Below are 12,672 nucleotides of genomic sequence, written 5' to 3'. Positions count from 1 at the left end.
CAGCATATCTTGCTTTCCAGAAAGTCAAATTGACACAGACAGGGTAGAAGGCAAAAGCAGTGGTTTATTCTCACTGACCAGAGAGGATATCAGTGGAGAAAGCATCCAAAGTACTGATATACCGCAATTGCAAATAAAGAGCATTTTTATTTCATTTGATAGATATTCAAAAAACCCATCCGAGCTGAAAAACTTTCCAGCTAGGATCCATGTCCCAAATGGCTCAGGACTCTGTTGACTGACTTTGCTGATTGGCTCTTCATATGGCAAGAAATTCAATAGACTGTCTTAGATCATTTGAAGTGTCTGCCACCGAAAGGGACGTGGAATGTGGCGTGCCAATATTATAATGAGTCCTTGATAGGTTTAATGTATTAGCTCTGGTAAATACAATAGGTTTAGTCCAGTGTACGCAATGGTTATATGGGGATGGACCATCTCAATAGGTGAAACCGGCTTGGGACATGGGTGCCGAATCTTTCTCACAGATAGCCTCGATCTTATCAATGGGAGCAGGAAACGGACCTAGGGAATTCACATACGTCCATTGAGTAATTTTCCCTGTCTCCTAGTCCATTGTGTGGGGATTTTGGAAATTAAAGTTTTGGGTGTGACCTGACAACATTCTAGAGATAATTTATACACCTGATTAATGTAAGGCGAAAGGCACAGGCTTACTAGGTTTTGCAGAACCATGGTTTCTGTTTCATATAATTTAACTAGCTGTGCCCGGCCACGCGTTGCTGTGGCGAAGTATGGTGGTATGGGAAATAAAGTATTGAGGAATTGGTGGTAGTTAAGGTCAAGGGTAAAGGTTTTCCCCAGACATTAAGTCCAGTCGTGTCTGACTCTGGAGGTTTGTGCTCATCTCCATTTCTAAGCCGAAGAGCCGGCGTTGTCCGTAGACTCCTCCAAGGTCATGTGGGATGACTGCATGGAGCAGCGTTACCTTCCCACCGGAGCAGTGCCTATTGATGCACTCACATTTGCATGTTTTCGAACTTCTGGGTTGGCAGAAGCTGGGGCTAACAGTGGGGGCTCTCTCCGCTCCCCCAATTCAAACCTGTGGCCTTTCGGTCCAGAAGTTCAGCAGCTCAGCTCTTTAACACGCTGCGCCATCAGGGGATATTATTTCCTAAAGGTTGTGAATATACAATATTTCTGATTGGTTTTTTGTTTGTTTGTTGGAGGCAAGTATGAATGCTGCAATTAGGAAAAATGATTAGGATGTAATGGCCTTGCAGCTTTAAAGCATGGCTGTTTCCTCCCTGAGTGAATTTTTTGTTGGGAGGTGTTAGCTGGCCCTGATTGTTTCCTGTCTGGAATTCCCTTGTTTTCAGAGTGGTGTTGTTTGCGAAATTTTATGTGCTTCTACTGTCTGTGGCCCTGAGAAAACAGAGGATTTTCCAGACTTTGATGATGGGAATACTTTGTTGGGAGGTGTTAGCTGGCCCTGATTGTTTCCTGTCTGGAATTCCCTTGTTTTCAGAGTGGTGTTGTTTGCGATATTTTATGTGCTTCTACTGTCTGTGGCCCTGAGAAAACAGGATTTGCCAGACTTTGATGATGGGAATACTTTGTTGGGAGGTGTTAGCTGGCCCTGATTGTTTCCTGTGTGGAATTCCCCTGTTTATTTACTGTCCTGGTTTTAGAGACTATATTGTTCTGCATTATTCTATCCCAGTAATTATTTCATATTAAAGAAGAATCTCACTTATCCAACATTCGCTTATACAATGTTCTGGATTATCCAACGCAGTCTGCCTTTTCATAATCAATGTTTTTGTAGTCAGTGTTTTAAATTCATTGTGATATTCTAGTGGTAAATTTGTAAATACAGTACAGTAGAGTCTCACTTATCCAACATAAACGGGCCGGCAGAACGTTGGATAAGCGAATATGTTGGATAATGAGGAATTAAGGATAACCCTATTAAACATCAAATTAAGTTATGATTTTACAAATTAAGCACCAAAACATCATGTTAGACAACAAATTTGTCAGAAAAAGTAGTTCAGTACACAGTAATGCTATATAGTAATTACTGTATTTATGAATTTAGCACCAAAATATCACGATATATTGAAAGCATTGACTACAAAAATGTGTTGGATAATCCAGAACGTTGGATAAGCGAGTGTTGGATAAGTGAGACTCTACTGTAAATACTACATAGCATTACTGCGCATGGAACTACTTTTTCTGTCAAATTTGTTGTATAATATGATGTTTTGGTGCTTAATTTGTATAACGATTACCTAATTTGATGTTTAATTGGCTTTTCCTGAATCCCTTCTTATTATCCAACATATTCACTTATCCTGCCGGCCTGTTTATGTTGGATAAGTGAGACTCTACTGTATATTGATAATCTTATATTATCTGCTCAGAACTGGATTATATGAGGCTCCTTCTTCACAGCTGTATAAAATGCACACTGAAGTGGATTATATGGCAGTGTGGAGTCAAGATAATCCAGTGCAAAGCAGATAATATAAGATTATAAATGGGTTATATAGCTGTGTTGAAGGGCCTTGAGTCTACACTGCCATATAATCCAGTGCAAATTAGATAATCTGTGGAAGAAATCTAAGTAAGGCCTAAATCTGCCTGTCCCCTAACTGAATCCTGGCTGTCCCTTGGTTGCTAGGCAACCAAGTGGGCAGAGATTAGCCTCTAAACTGGCAGCAATTGGATAAAAAAAATTATTGCTCTCCCTCTAATTAGGACTTTATTTTTCTTTTCTTTTTGTTGTATCAACCTTGAGGCGTGGATGATGGGTTGTGTTGTCAAATTTTGAGGTTGGGGGGGCCTGTAGTTTTGTTGTTTTGTGAATTGCCGTGATGCCATCACTCTTTTATATATATACTAGCTGTGCCCGGCCACGCGTTGCTGTGGCGAAGCCTGGTGGTCTGGGAAATAAAGTATTGAGGAATTGGTGGTAGTTAAGGTCAAGGGTCAAGGTTTTCCCCAGACATTAAGTCCAGTCGTGTCTGACTCTGGAGGTTGGTGCTCATCTCCATTTCTAAGCCAAAGAGCCGGCGTTGTCCGTAGACTCCTCCAAGGTCATGTGGGATGACTACATGGAGCGGCGTTACCTTCCCGCCGGAGCAGTACCTATTGATGCACTCACATTTGCATGTTTTCGAACTTCTGGGTTGGCAGAAGCTGGGGCTAACAGTGGGGGCTCTCTCTGCTCCCCCAATTCAAACCTGTGGCCTTTCGGTCCAGAAGTTCAGCAGCTCAGCGCTTTAACACGCTGCGCCATCAGGGGATATTATTTCCTAAAGGTTGTGAATATACAATCTTTCTGATTGGTTTTTTTGTTTGTTGGAGGCAAGTATGAATGCTGCAATTAGGAAAAATGATTAGGATGTAATGGCCTTGCAGCTTTAAAGCCTGGCTGTTTCCTCCCTGAGTGAATTTTTTGTTGGGAGGTGTTAGCTGGCCCTGATTGTTTCCTGTCTGGAATTCCCTTGTTTTCAGAGTGGTGTTGTTTGCGATATTTTATGTGCTTCTACTGTCTGTGGCCCTGAGAATACAGAGGATTTTCCAGACTTTGATGATGGGAATACTTTGTTGGGAGGTGTTAGCTGGCCCTGATTGTTTCCTGTCTGGAATTCCCTTGTTTTCAGAGTGATGTTGTTTGTGATATTTTATGTGCTTCTACTGTCTGTGGCCCTGAGAAAACAGGATTTGCCAGACTTTGATGATGGGAATACTTTGTTGGGAGGTGTTAGCTGGCCCCGATTGTTTCCTGTGTGGAATTCCCCTGTTTATTTACTGTCCTGGTTTTAGAGATTATATTGTTCTGCATTATTCTATCCCAGTAATTATTTCATATTAAAGAAGAATCTCACTTATCCAACATTTGCTTATACAATGTTCTGGATTATCCAACGCAGTCTGCCTTTTCATAATCAATGTTTTTGTAGTCAGTGTTTTAAATTCATTGTGATATTTTAGTGGTAAATTTGTAAATACAGTACAGTAGAGTCTCACTTATCCAACATAAATGGGCCGGCAGAACGTTGGATAAGCGAATATGTTGGATAATGAGGAATTAAGGATAACCCTATTAAACATCAAATTAAATTATGATTTTACAAATTAAGCACCAAAACATCATGTTAGACAACAAATTTGTCAGAAAAAGTATTTCAGTACACAGTAATGCTATATAGTAATTACTGTATTTATGAATTTAGCACCAAAATATCACGATATATTGAAAGCATTGACTACAAAAATGCGTTGGATAATCCAGAACGTTGGATAAGCGAGTGTTGGATAAGTGAGACTCTACTGTAAATACTACATAGCATTACTGCGCATGGAACTACTTTTTCTGTCAAATTTGTTGTATAATATGATGTTTTGGTGCTTAATTTGTATAACGATTACCTAATTTGATGTTTAATTGGCTTTTCCTGAATCCCTTCTTATTATCCAACATATTCACTTATCCTGCCGGCCTGTTTACGTTGGATAAGTGAGACTCTACTGTATATTGATAATCTTAAATTATCTGCTTAGAACTGGATTATATGAGGCCCCTTCTTCACAGCTGTATAAAATGCACACTGAAGTGGATTATATGGTAGTGTGGAGTCAAGATAATCCAGTGCAAAGCAGATAATATAAGATTCTAAATGGGTTATATAGCTGTGTGGAAGGGCCTTGAGTCTACACTGCCATATAATCCAGTGCAAATTAGATAATCTGTGGAAGAAGTCTAAGTGAGGCCTAAATCTGCCTGTCCCCTAACTGAAACCTGGCTGTCCCTTGGTTGCTAGGCAACCAAGTGGGCAGAGATTAGCCCTCTAAACTGGCAGCAATTGGATAAAAAAAAATTATTCCTCTCCCTCTAATTAGGACTTTATTTTTCTTTTCTTTTTGTTGTATCAACCTTGAGGCGTGGATGATGGGTTGTGTTGTCAAATTTTGAGGTTGGGGGGCCTGTAGTTTTGTTGTTTTGTGAATTGCCGTGATGCCATCACTCTTTTATATATATAGATAGATATACAGTAGAGTCTCACTTATCCAAGCTAAATGGGCCGGCAGAAGCTTGGATAAGCGAATATCTTGGATAATAAGGAGGGATTAAGGAAAAGCCAATTAAACATCAAATTCGATTATGATTTTACAAATTAAGCACCAAAACATCATGTTATACAACAAATTTGACAGAAAAAGTAGTTCAATACGCAGTAATGTTATGTTGTAATTACTGTATTTACGAATTTAGCACCAAAATATCACGATATATTGAAAACATTTACTACAAAAATGTGTTGGATAATCCAGAAGCTTGGATAAGCGAGTCTTGGATAAGTGAGACTCTACTGTATTTCATAATTTGGAGGTTCAAATGATAAAATTCGCAGATTTGGCTACAGTGAGCACGACTTCCTTGCTATAGCAGCTCCACTAACTGCTAGCTTGTGCTGGCTATAACTTACAAAGCTTTGTATGGCTTAAGTCCAGTCTATCCAATAGACTGCACTTCCCATATGAATGTGTCCAGGCCCTACAATCTTCAGGAAAGGGATTTTGGTCTCATACATGCATGCCTGGTGTGGACATGAGACAGGTCCTTCTTAGTGGCTGCCCCTCCCAAGGGAGGCTAGAATGGCACTTGCTCTTCTGTTGGCAGGCATTTTTTATTCTGACAGTCTTTCAAAAGCTCACTATTTTTACAGGAAAGGTTTTTTGATAGGACCTTGTACAACTTTTAATTGTGCTGTTGTCAAACTGCTTAATATTTTTAATTGGATGTTTTAAATTGTTTCTAATGTTATTGAAAGTTTACAATTTATTGTTAACTTTTTGTATATTTTACGTATAGAGTCTCACTTATCCAAGACTCGCTTATCCAATGTTCTGGATTATCCAACACATTTTTGTAGTCAATGTTTTCAATACATCGTGATATTTTGTTGCTAAATTTGTAAATACAGTAATTACTACATAGCATTACTGCGTATTGAACTACTTTTTCTGTCAAATTTGTTGTATAACATGATGTTTTGGTGCTTAATTTGTAAAATCATAACCTAATTTGATGTTTAATAGGCTTTTCCTTAATCTCTCCTTATTATCCAACATATTCGCTTATCCAACATTCTGCCAGCCCGTTTATGTTGGATAAGTGAGACTCTACTGTACTGATTTATTTTTTCGTGTCAGGAGTGAATTGAGAAACTGCAAGTCGCTTCTGGTGTGAGAGAATTGGCTGTCTGCAAAGATGTTGCCCAGGGGACGCCCGGATGTTCTGATGTTTTTACCATCCTTGTGGGAGGCTTCTCTCATATCCCCGCATGGGGCAGCTGGAGCTGACAGAGGGAGCTCTCCCCGGATTCAAACCGCCAACCTGTTGGTCAGCAGTCCTGCTGGCACAAGAGTTCAATCCATCACACCACCGGGGCTCCTGGGTATATTGATCTTTTTGCTATATTGTATCTACTATAATGTAAAGGTATTGGGGGGGGGGGAGTTGGGATGCAAATCACTTTATTTTTTCCTTCATCATCATTGTCTTAAGTTTAAAAAATATTTTGCAAACAGTGAACTCATGAAAGACCAACAAGCATTATGAAAGAAATTCACAAGCATTACCCTTGAGACAATAATCTGAATGCACATCTCCATTTGTCGCCAGAATCACTGGATTGCTTTGGGTTTTTTGGGCTGTATGGCCATGTTCCAGAAGCATTCTCTCCTGACATTTCACCCACATCTATGGAGGCATCCTCAAAGGTTGTGAGGTCTGTTCTTTAACCATTCTGTTTCAGTCTCTTCTCTGTTGCATACAGACTAACACTCCCTTCTGATGCATACTGTACTCAACTAACTTCTAATGCATAGTGACTTGACTTCTGCATACTGACTGTTATCCTGTACTCAACTGTACTTCTAAGGCATGCTCACTTCTAAAATGGAGTCTCAGTCTGAATCGTCCCAGATCTGGCCACATGTTCTATAGTCCCTCAAACAACATAGAGTTAGGGGAAAAGCTGCATACCAATATATACATACAATATAGTAAGCAATCTCAATTATATACATAACAAATAACTAGTATAGGAGGCTAGTAAAAGGTTGCTATTTCCAACAAGATTTTATCTTTGCTACTGCAATAAGCTGACTTACAATGGGAGGACAAATGTGTTCTTTTGAGGGTATTTCCTAGGCCTACGATTTTCAGGGACAGCAGTAACAAAGCTGGTTAGCTTCTCTAATGCCTGCAATTCTAAATTTAAAAATAAATAGTTATTGCATAACATAGGATTCACCTACACTGCAGAATTAATGCACTTTGGGACTTGGGAATTGAAACTGCATTATATGGCAGTGTGTCAGAGCCCCGGGTGGCACAGCAGATTAAACCACTGAGCTGCTGAACTTGCTGACCAAAAGGTTGGTGGTTCAAATCTGGGGAGTGGGGTGAGCTCCCGCTGTTAGCCCCAGCTTCTACCAACATAGCAGCTCGAAAACATGCAAATTTGAATTAGATCAATAGGTACCACTCCGGGAAGGCAACAGTGCTTCATGCTGGCCTCATGACCTTGGAGGTGTCTACGGACAACGCCGGCTGTTCAGCTTAGAAATGGAGATGAGCACCAATCCCCAGAGTCGGACATGACTGGACTTAGCATCAGGGGAAACCTTTACCTTTTACTATATGGCAGTGTAAGGGAACTAAAGACACACAAGCTGTAGCCATTAATGTATTGTCCTCCTGCCCATCAGTAAAATGTCAAGTCTTTGGCCTAATATCAGCTACTGAAACATGCAGTGCAGCCAAATTTAATTGGGAGCTGCAATTTACTCCAAAGTTTCCAGGAAACTCTGGGGTGATCCTAGTGTTTTTTGAGGTGTGGGCAGCTGCATCATGCTAGAGCTAGCCCAGTCCAGTATCCACATGTCAAGAGACACACCTCTGTTTTGCCAGCAACTAGCAGCTCCCTGGCAAAGCCTTGCTGGCGCCAGATTGGTTACAGGAACATCCAGAAATGAACTTATCACACCTATCCTAAAGTCACTCCACTGGCTGCCTATTAGTTTCCGGGCAAAGCATAAAGTACTGCTTTTGACCTTTAAAGCCTTACATGGTTTGGGTCTAGGTTACCTACAGGGTCGCCTTCTTCTGTACAATCCGCCTTGAACACTTAGGTCCTGTGTGTGGCATCCAGTCCGACTGGCCACCATCACTCAGAGGACCTTTTCACCAGCTGGCCTAAGACTGTGGAATGACCTGTTGAAAGAGCTCTGACAGCTAGATCAGCTGTCGCAATTTAAGGCACAAGTGAAGACCCATTTCTTCCGGGGGCCAACCTAGACAGTTTTAATGACGAATTTTAAACTTGCATCTTATGTTTAAACTTTGTTTTGTGTATTTTAATATGTATTTTGTGGAAACTTGTTTTAATATGTGTATTTAAAAAAATGCTTTTAGATGAATGTATATTTTAGCAATGTTGTAACCCGTCTCAAGCCGTGAGGAGAGACAGGAAAGAAATAAAAATTATTATTATTATTATTATTTACAGTATTTATATTCTGCCCTTCTCACCCCGAAGGGGACTCAGGGCGGATCAAAATTCACATATACAGTAGAGTCTCACTTATCCAGGCCTCGCTTATCCAAGCCTCTGGATTATCCAAGCCATTTTTGTAGTCAATGTTTTCAATATATTGTGATATTTGGTGCTAAATTCGTAAATACAATAATTACAACATAACATTACTGTGTATTGAACTGCTTTTTCTGTCAAATTTGTTGTATAACATGATGTTTTGGTGCTTAATTTGTAAAATCATAACCTAATTTGATGTTTAATAGGCTTTTCCTTAATCCCTCCTTATTATCCAAGATATTCGGTTATCCAAGCTTCTGCCGGCTCGTTTAGCTTGGATAAGTGAGACTCTACTGTACATGGCAAAAGTTCAGTGCCATTAGATAGATGACATATATAGATAGACACAGAGGCAATTTAACACTAACACTTTAACAATTTAACACTGCTGGAAGGTTTTTTTAATGGTGCTGTAAATTAGTTAAATTAGCTCCCCGCATAAAGCGGTACCTAAATTTCCTACTGTCTTTGCAACTGTCTTTCAGACTGCATAGGTCAACAGTAAGCTAGGCTATTAATGGTTGGGAACTCACCCGTACCCAGGCTGGCTTCGAACTCATGACCTCTCAACCAGTAGTGATTTATTGCAGCTGGCTACTAACCAGCTGCTATTATTATTTTACTGACACAAAAACACAGTATGACACAGTAAACGAGATATATATGCTGGATTTCGTATCACAAAATCCTAAGTCAAACACTTCCGAAGCGTTTAGGACTGTGTGATGTATTTTCAAATGGTGCTCGCAGATCCAAAGAAGGTGACCTTTTGCAGTTGACAGATCGTTGTTTTTGGCAAGGTGGCACCCCCCAAATGAAGTGTATACTGGAGATTAAAAAAGACCATGGTGGATGCTGCTTGTTCTGGACATTTTATTTATTTATTTATTTACTGTATTTATATTATGCCCTTCTCACCCCGAAGGGGACTCAGGGCGGATTACAATGAACACATATATGGCAAACATTCAATGCCAACAGACAAACAACATACATTAGACAGACTCAGAGGCATTTTTAACATTTTTCCAGCTTCACGATTCCGGCCACAGGGGGAGCTGTTGCTTCACTGTCCAGTAGTGGCTGTACTTCCTCATTCCTTTCCTCATGTTTTGCTGGCAGTTTTATGGTGTTGTAAATTAGCCTCCTGCATAAAGCGTCCCTAAATTTCCCTAATTGACAGGCGCAACTGTCTTTCGGGGCTGCATAGGTCAACAGCAAGCTGGGGCTATTAATGGTCGGAGGCTTAACCCGACACGGACTTCGAACTCATGACCTCTCGGTCTGTAGTGATTTATAGCCACAGCCCGGCCATCCATTGACAAGTGGGCTACAGAATCAAAATACAAAGCAACAGTCACAGAAGTGGCAGAAATATACAATGCCAGAAAACCGCACAATAATAATAATAATAATAATAATAATAATTATTATTATTATTATTATTATTTCTGCTGATCACAGGGTTGGGTGCCCTGTTGTGACCTCATCATAAGTGATGTTGCCAGCAAAGCTCTTAACAGGGAGTTGCTTTTATCCAGTTGTAGAAGAGCACCCACGTAGGCCGCTTCGCAGGAGACTTTGCAGAGAGGAATTACAGCCTTTCTAGGTCATAGGTTTAAAACCCACTGAGAAAGGAAGAAACTCTTCAGTTTTCTAGCATGGGAATATTCTCATTCATCATGGGAGTATATGATCTATTTATCTAATCCAAAAACTTCTTTGCTAATTGCTATAAATGCAGCATGTTTCCTTACCCACTGTTGAGTCAGGGCCCTTCCACACAGCCATATAATTCAGAATATCAAGGCAGAAAACCCCACAATATCTGCTTTGAACTGGATTAGCTGAGTCCACACTGCCATATATTGCAGTTCAAAGCAGAAAATGTGGGATTTTATACAGCTGTGTGGAAGGGGCCTCAGTCACTGATGTCTATGCAAAAGAAAAAACAACAAAAATGTCTTGTTAATGACCTTATCCCATGAGCCTTCATGTGATGGCCTCCATAGAATCATAGAGTTGGAAGAGACCTTGTGGGCCATCCAGTCCAACCCCCTGCCAAGAAGCATTCAAAGCACCCCCAACAGATGGCCATCCAGCCTCTGCTTAAAAGCCTCCAAAGAAGGAGCCTCAATTTCCAAAGAGCATGGAAACTGAGCCCGGACTGCGTGTAATGAGATCGTAAGTTATATTTTACTAAAGCATTGTATTGGTCTAATGTTCCACAGGCATTCGTGTCAGCTGATAAAGCAATGGTTGATATTTTTCTGAAGCATTTGCTGGATTTAATGCTAAAGAGGGTTGTTAAGTAAATATTGACTTTAATATTCATTTCAATAATAATAATAATAATAATAATAATAATAATAATAATAATAATAATAGGAATCCTGGATCATGTTCTGTTTGATACAGCATTTGGATGAGACTCGAGCCAGCTTCCCCTTTTTTGTGTTTCAGGAGTGACTTGAGAAACTGCAAGTCACTTCTGGTGTGAGAGAATTGGCTTCTGCAAGGACGTTGCCCAGGAATGCCCAAATGTTTTGATGTTTTTACCATCCTTGTGCGAGGTTTCTCTCATGTCCCCGGATTGGACATGAGACACGCTCTCCCCGGATTGGATTCGAACCGACAACCTTCAGGTGAGCAACCCAATCTTCAAGTCATCAATCCTGCCGGCACAAGGATTTAATCCACTGCGCTACTGAGGGGTCCCTGAGAAAAGAAAAACTGACAATTTCAGGAAAGGTGGAAGAGTCATATATAAAGAAAGGCTTAAAAGCTTATCTCTCTCTGGATAATATGACCTCTCTAAATACTAAGTAACAAAATCTGGAAAAAAAAAGTCTGTTTCTGATTTGAAAGTATTATTTCCCGTTTAATTGTGCAGTACTTACTTTGAAAGTAGTTGTTATACTCCAGAAACTTCATTTTTGTGGGTGCTAAAAAACATGTTGAATTGGTTGAGAATCTGTGAGATATTCATTGAAAAACTATAGCAAAATGAGCTACAGTTTAATACATTTTTTTGCAGTTTAATAAATTTTCCATGTTTTTATGATAGAACCAATTAGGAAACAACAGTTATAACCCAGGAACAAAAATCGTGTTACATAGAGTAATATACAGTAAGTGGGGAAATACTGTGTTTCTCCAATTCTAAGACTCACTTTTTCCCATATAAATATCTCTAAAAATGTGGTGCATCTTAGAAGCGCATATCTTATGTATTTTTGGTGGTGGTGGTACTGAAATTAAGGGGCATCTTACAATTGATGATGCCTTACAATTGAAGAAATATAGTAATGATGATCTGGGTGGAAAAGAATTACTCATTTCTCTCTCCCAGAATACTTAAAAATTGGAATCCGCTCATGGCCTGTGCTACAGAAGCAAACTAAGTGACTCTTGGACTTCTGGATTCTTCTCCAACTGTGTAAATGTTTCGGGAAAACACTGAAATGGACCTTGTGCTTTGGGAAGGAGCTGCACAAAGACAGCTTGCCAGCTGGGTCAACATATTTTGTCTTCTAGAGAACATGATCAAGAGCCTCCTGATCCCAACCAGAGTATAAACACAGGCATAAAGAGTAGGAAATGGTGAAGTAAAATATACTGCAAATGAGAAAACCGTAGCCTCAATTTAATTATCCAGTGTGCTGTGATTATGTTGCTCACTAAACAGTTAAGACATGTATGAGGTAGGGATAAAACACTTTGAGCCAGCCTTGTATCCAATATCATTAATGGTTACAAGAAAAGGAAAAAAAGATATTTTGACATAGTGAATAAATGAAACAGAATTCACTGTTGCGTAATGGCCACCGGCATAACACAAAACCATGTACAATCTGTTTCAATGGCCCTTATCTCATTTTGCTTGACATCCAGTATGAAGATGAATTCTGGAGGCATTTGTGAGAGCTAAATTAGACCATTACCCTTTGTGGTGTGGCAGTAACTCTCTCATTATTTGCTGTTATGGACTTATTGTTCCCCACTGCCCAGTTGATGCTATGCCAAAAGCCAT

Source organism: Anolis carolinensis, chromosome 2 (genome assembly GCF_035594765.1).
Source record: "Anolis carolinensis isolate JA03-04 chromosome 2, rAnoCar3.1.pri, whole genome shotgun sequence".
NCBI classification, from domain to species: domain Eukaryota; kingdom Metazoa; phylum Chordata; class Lepidosauria; order Squamata; family Dactyloidae; genus Anolis; species Anolis carolinensis.
Note: the sequence above shows the minus strand (reverse complement) of the source record.